Genomic DNA, 6,286 nt, shown 5'->3' with positions numbered 1-6,286 from the left:
TGTGTTTCCGTCTCCTCCAAATGATCTTTACCACCCGAATCCGTCAGTCGCCACCAAGGTAAAACAATTCAACACAACTTCTTCTTCTTCATCATCACGAATCCTACCAATTCTAGGACAAGGTCATTACATTATTATTAACTATAATACTCTTCCGCAGATCCACGAATTATGTCGGCTCACATTGATTGCGGATAAACTCGCTTCTTCGTCCGACGTCGTCATCATCTTCTTCTTCTTAGAACCCTTTGTGATTGAGCGATAATTCTTCTCCACGATGGAGGACAATTGTCGATCGCCCCTCATCATCGGTGAGTCCTTTGAATCGATCGGCAACAAGTGAACATTTATCAATAAATTAAATCGCAATTTGCAACAAAAGATTTTGACGTTTCTCTGACAATGACAGGTCGAAACAGTGAAACAATGCGTGTCATTTATGTAGGCGACTTGATTAATAATTGAAAATCAAAATTAAACCAAGTCAGTTTTAATAATCGTCCGTTCGTTCGTTCGATTGCTCCAGATTCGCGCGTCGCAAAACTGTCTTCGCGGAAGTCGTCCGCACCGAACATCTGCTCGTCATTTTCATTGAAGATTTTCCGACTGCATGAATAGCCGTAAACTCTCTTTACGCAGTGGAAACTGTTACTATATACTCTTAAGCGCATTCCGGAAACTTTGTTAACAGATCGATGAAAACGCATCAAAGACAGCATCGATTATTTTTTTTTTCCAAATTACTTAAATTTATGTAATTATGCAGTATTTGTTGTTTTTGTGATTTTTATACAATACTGAAAGACGTCGGTATACAATTAGGAATCATACTAATACAATTGCAACTTTTAAATCATTTTCAATTGATTCTCAATGATTTGATTTAATCACATTTGTTATCGATTTATTAAGTCAACATTAAGATTACTTGAAACTTCATCTAGATTTGTTCATTTAAGCATCTTATAAGCTTTATTTAAGTGATCATAGTTAACCCCATCTGTGGTTTAATTCTTTACTTCATTTTTCTTTATATTCTGAATATATACCAACCATGTTTCTGGTGAATAACAAAAGTTACTATTTTCGCTTTAGACATTGAAATAATACTTACATTTATAAGGTCGATATATTTAGAATATTAAGAAACAACGATCCGAATAATTTCTTCCGGAATGCTGCTAAAAAATTATTTTCGTCAAAGTAAAATTTCAATATTTAAGCAAAAGTTAATTAATACATTAACAATAAAAGATATTCCATCAAAAAGATTTCACATTTAGATTTTTTTTTGTAAATTATTCATCTCTATATTTATAAGATGATTAAACAATCGACGTATAAATAGAAATTATTTTAAATTTCAATTGTTTCCGAATAAAACAATGATGTTTTTGGTGCGTAAGAGAAGTTTAGTATTTGGACAACAAAAAAAAACGAAAGAAAACGACCGATTTAGAAACGCGATATGCGTACGTAGCGCACGAATTTGGATCAGTGAAAATAAAGGTCGCACCAAAACGAAATAATAATAAAAAAAAGAAGAAGTGTATCAAATGTAAACAAGAAATAAAAATACACAACACGAGGATTTTCACTTTTGAGACGTTCGCACAATTCTCTATGCGTTCTTACTACGGTTGTAGAGTAGTGAAACTTTTTAGTGCATCACAATTCTATAGATTTATCAAACATATCTATTTTAAAGACCTCGATTAGTCCGGTTTCAAACAGTGCGAAAAAGGTTACACGCACTATTAAAATACAAAACTAATTTCTAAAGTACACAGAATTATTTTGTATACATAAATCTTTGCTTTTTCTTCCACTATAAAGTGCAGTCACTTTTTGTAGTCTTTATTTTAATGAGGTTTTAAAGTTCTCGATTAGTCTGGTTTCAAACAGTGCGAAAAAGATTACACGCACTATGAAAATACAAAACTAATTTCTAAAGGACACATAATTATTTTTTTATACATGAATCATCGCTTTTTCTTCCACTATAAAGTGAAGTCACTTTTTGTACTGTTTATTTTTATGTGGTTTTAAAGACCTCGATTAGTACGGTTTCAAACAGTGCGAAAAATATTACACGTACTATGAAAATACAAAACTAATTTCTAAAGGACACAGAATTATTTTTTTTGTACATGAATTATCGCTTTTTCTTCCACTATAAAGTAAAATCACTTTTTGTACTGTTTATTTTTATGTGGTTTCAAAGACCTCGATTAGTACGGTTTCAAACAGTGCGAAAAAGATTACACGCACTATGAAAATACAAAACTAATTTCTAAAGGATACAGAATTATTTTTTTTTGTAAAATGAATCATCGCTTTTTCTTCCACTATAAAGTAAAATCACTTTTTGTACTGTTTATTTTTATGTGGTTTTAAAGACCTCGATTAGTACGGTTTCAAACAGTGCGAAAAAGGTTACACGCACTATTAAAATACAATACTAATTTCTAAAGTACACAGAATTATTTTTTTATACATGAATCATCGCTTTTTCTTCCACTATAAAGTAAAATCACTTTTTGTACTGTTTATTTTTATGTGGTTTTAAAGACCTCGATTAGTACGGTTTCAAACAGTGCGAAAAAGATTACACGCACTATGAAAATACAAAACTAATTTCTTAAGTACACAGGGCAATACCCCAAATTTTGGATGAGAATACAGCCAAAGTAACTCCTGCTTGTCGTAAAAGGCGACTAAAAGGAGAGAAAAGCAGTAAAAGTTATACAACAATTTGATTACAATGTATAAAATTTGTATTTTCCATCAGCGCCATCTGACAAATGTTTGTTATTTTCATCATAACTTAATAATAATTTAAACATTTAACATACATTTTGAATGAAAGGACATTATTTTTTTGTATCGACTCAAAACTTGTATTTTGTGATCAAATACGATTTTTTTGCTAAAACTGTCATAATTTTAATTAGTTTCTTCTTAACAGTTCTGAAATGTTAAGAAGATGGCGCCATTAATTACATGTCAATTATGTAAAGTGGATTGTATCACACCACTTTACACGAAAGGTCGTTGCTTCAATTCCTAAAAACTAACACAATTTGTGGTGGTTGTTAGGCCCAAAAGGGGTAGTAATAGGGCCGAAATAGATTTATATCAATAAATAAATTGATATAAATCTCTTTAATTAAGATGAAGATAGTTGTTATTTAACAACAAACAATTTCAATTGTTAATAATATAAAGGGTGTCCCAAAATTAACGCATGATTTGAATTTGCCGCTATTTGTGCCGTAAAGTGTTGGCAACCCCAAAAAAAAAACAATTTGACAGCTGAGAGGTTAGGATTAGTAAAAATACGTTTAATCTGTTTTAAGAATTCTATTTACATACCAATATGTATTAGAAGTTTCTAACCTAATTTATAAGTAGACTTTAATGAAACGCTGATACAAAAGGTCGTTGGTTCGATTCCCAAAAACCAATAAACATTAGTGGTGGCAAATAAATGAATCTCAAGATCAACTTCACAAGAAACATATTGTCTTTAACGACGAAACATAATCATTACCTAAATTGTTTGAACATTGATGGCACAGATGTCGCGATTGCATTCCTAATGTTTCGCAGCTTTGATTTCGAATTCCTTTCGGTAATATGCGAATATATTTATGATATCTTCGCCAACATGAAATGCTGTCCTCAATTTTCCCTTTCTTTTATTCGCAGTTGTTTATTTCAGTGCGCATTCCGCGATTTCCCTGAAAAAAAATAAATAAAATGAAACAAGATTCGCGGTTTGTTTTTGCGAATCGAAGCGAGATGGAAATACGAAAAACCAAGAGTGAAAACCTTGAGTATATTAAGAGAGTGAGAGAGAGAGTGTATTTTGGCAGAGAGTGCTTATGGCGAATCGATAAAGTTTAGCGCGAGGCGTGCGGATAGATATCGTATTTTCGGTTTTCCTTCACTTTCCAGAACAATGAGTTTGGTTATGGAGCGAACGCTCAAAAGCATTGCCAAAATATTTTCGATGAAGAAAAATAAAAAAAAATCCTTTTTGGCCGCGCTCCAAGCAGCGATTCGTTACGCTTTAATTAAACTCTTCCTCTCATTTTGTTGTTGTTTCTCTACAAATTGGCTAATTTACGTACAAAAATACACGCATACACACGCGTTCATTGCATTCGCGTATAATTACGCTGCGTTCGCTCAATTTTTTTTTATATAACGATCGCGTGAATTAAGTCTACGTTTCGTAATGTAACCTTTGCTTTTCCGTTTATTTTTTTTTGTTACTTATCCTTAATGACTTCTCAGTGTATTCCGAGTTTACTTAGTAAAACTATGTAACCGAAATCTCACAGGCTTTGAATAATTCAATTGTTTAACTTTTTCTGTCATTTTTTCCATATTTTAAGTAATCAGTGAGTGAAATTTACAATCACTTCAAACAAATAATATACTTAAAATTCTAAAAATATTTATCACAAGGGAGAGAATATCTCGAACAACGTGAAGAAGCCAACCCCCGTGAGATTTCGAGATTTTCTCATGACCTAACGCTTGACACCGAGATGCATGTGAAACTGTATAACCGGATGCGCACTAGGTCGTCATACAAATTGACACATTGCTGCCATTTAGACATTCAGATTTAGATAGATAGATGGGGGAGAGGATGAGTAAAAAATGAAGTGAAATGGAATGTGCAAGGGTTTCGTCTCCCCCAATTCGGTTCGGGTCCACAATTAATTGCGGCCCTAATGTATACTAAATTAGTATGACTCCTCTGTGAGTCATTACTTAATGAATGCCTCCTCCCTTTTCGCGCAGGGCTCGTACCTCAAACTTATTGACCCAGGTTTTTATGAAATTCGTACAAATTATGCTGAAACAATACTGTCTACATACTGTGCGTGACATAAGTTTATCAGGTTTACCAACTACTGTATGTTACGCAAGTTAGTAATTTAATGAACTCTTAGCGCAATGGTTATTGATACGTAGTAGGTAATAAGTTCGAAACTTAGACCAAATTTAAAAAAATCTTTTGTATTTGAATGATCAAAAGGTTTGTAGAAATAGAGCTGTAATCAATAAAAACAATGCTTATCATTTGTTCATGTTGCCAACTTACATATACTAATGTCACTATATGTATTTACTTCGGTTAGGGGAATTATTTTTATCATATTATTCATATTTTGTTGTAGTCAAGTTTTATTAAGTGTATCTCAACCCTTTTTTTTAATCTCTACCACCGTTTCTTGCTTACCAACCAATTTCTGAACCTATGAGTTTATTTGACAGCTGTCACTTAACGTCAAAGTGTCAAAAAATCCCATATTTTTGTTTATAACCTAAAATTTTTCGACACTGACGTTAAGTGACAGCTGTCAAATTAAACTCGTAGGTTGAGAAACGCTTGTCTACAATATGATTAGATATATTCTAAACCAAACAAGGAAACTGTAAGAAATACGTTTTTTTTCTTAAATTATGACTCAATGTTAGACTTGATATCGCTTTCAGTTTTCAACGTTTTCCAAATGATGAATACAGAAGCCTGCATTCATATCCTTATCGCATTCCGATTAAAACTCTGTGTAATTCGGCTCCATGAAAATATTTAACGTTTGCTTACAGGAAGTCGTGTATTTGTGATACGAACTTCCACTTTTTTGTTTCAACACATATTTTTTACCGGTGGCAATCGCAAGACCGACAACCGAAATCCTGTCTGTTGAAATCCCGACTACCATAATCCCGACTTTGTCAATATCCCGACTACCATAATCCCGACTATATCAAAATCCCGACAGTGTCTTTTGTTATTATAAATTTCTACAAAAACATTTTTATAGTAATCGAGATTTCGATATAGCCGGGATTATGGTAGTCGGGATTTCGATATAATCGGGATTTTGATTGTCGGGATTATGGTAGTCGGGATTTTGACATTGTCGGGATTCCAATAGACCGTCGGTTGTCGGGCTTGCGATATAGACCCATTTTTTTATATCTTGTTGCATTAAACTCATTTTTAACAAATATATTTAAAACGATTCCCGTAAAATGAAATTTGATATTATTACCATCATTCCTCCACCCCTCCAAAACGCACAACGAAAAAAAAAACAAAAGCGTAAATTTCTTTTCTGGACAAAAAAATTGTCATTTTCACTATTTTGTTTTTAACACTTAAAATTGTCATAAACCAAGACTTAATTATAATGATATAATCATAAATATATGCACAAATTTAGTAGATGAGACGTAACAAATGTGAGAAATATGATTT

Source organism: Nicrophorus vespilloides, unplaced genomic scaffold, assembly GCF_001412225.1.
Source record: "Nicrophorus vespilloides isolate i.1.1-1 unplaced genomic scaffold, Nicve_v1.0, whole genome shotgun sequence".
NCBI lineage: Eukaryota > Metazoa > Arthropoda > Insecta > Coleoptera > Silphidae > Nicrophorus > Nicrophorus vespilloides.
Note: the sequence above shows the minus strand (reverse complement) of the source record.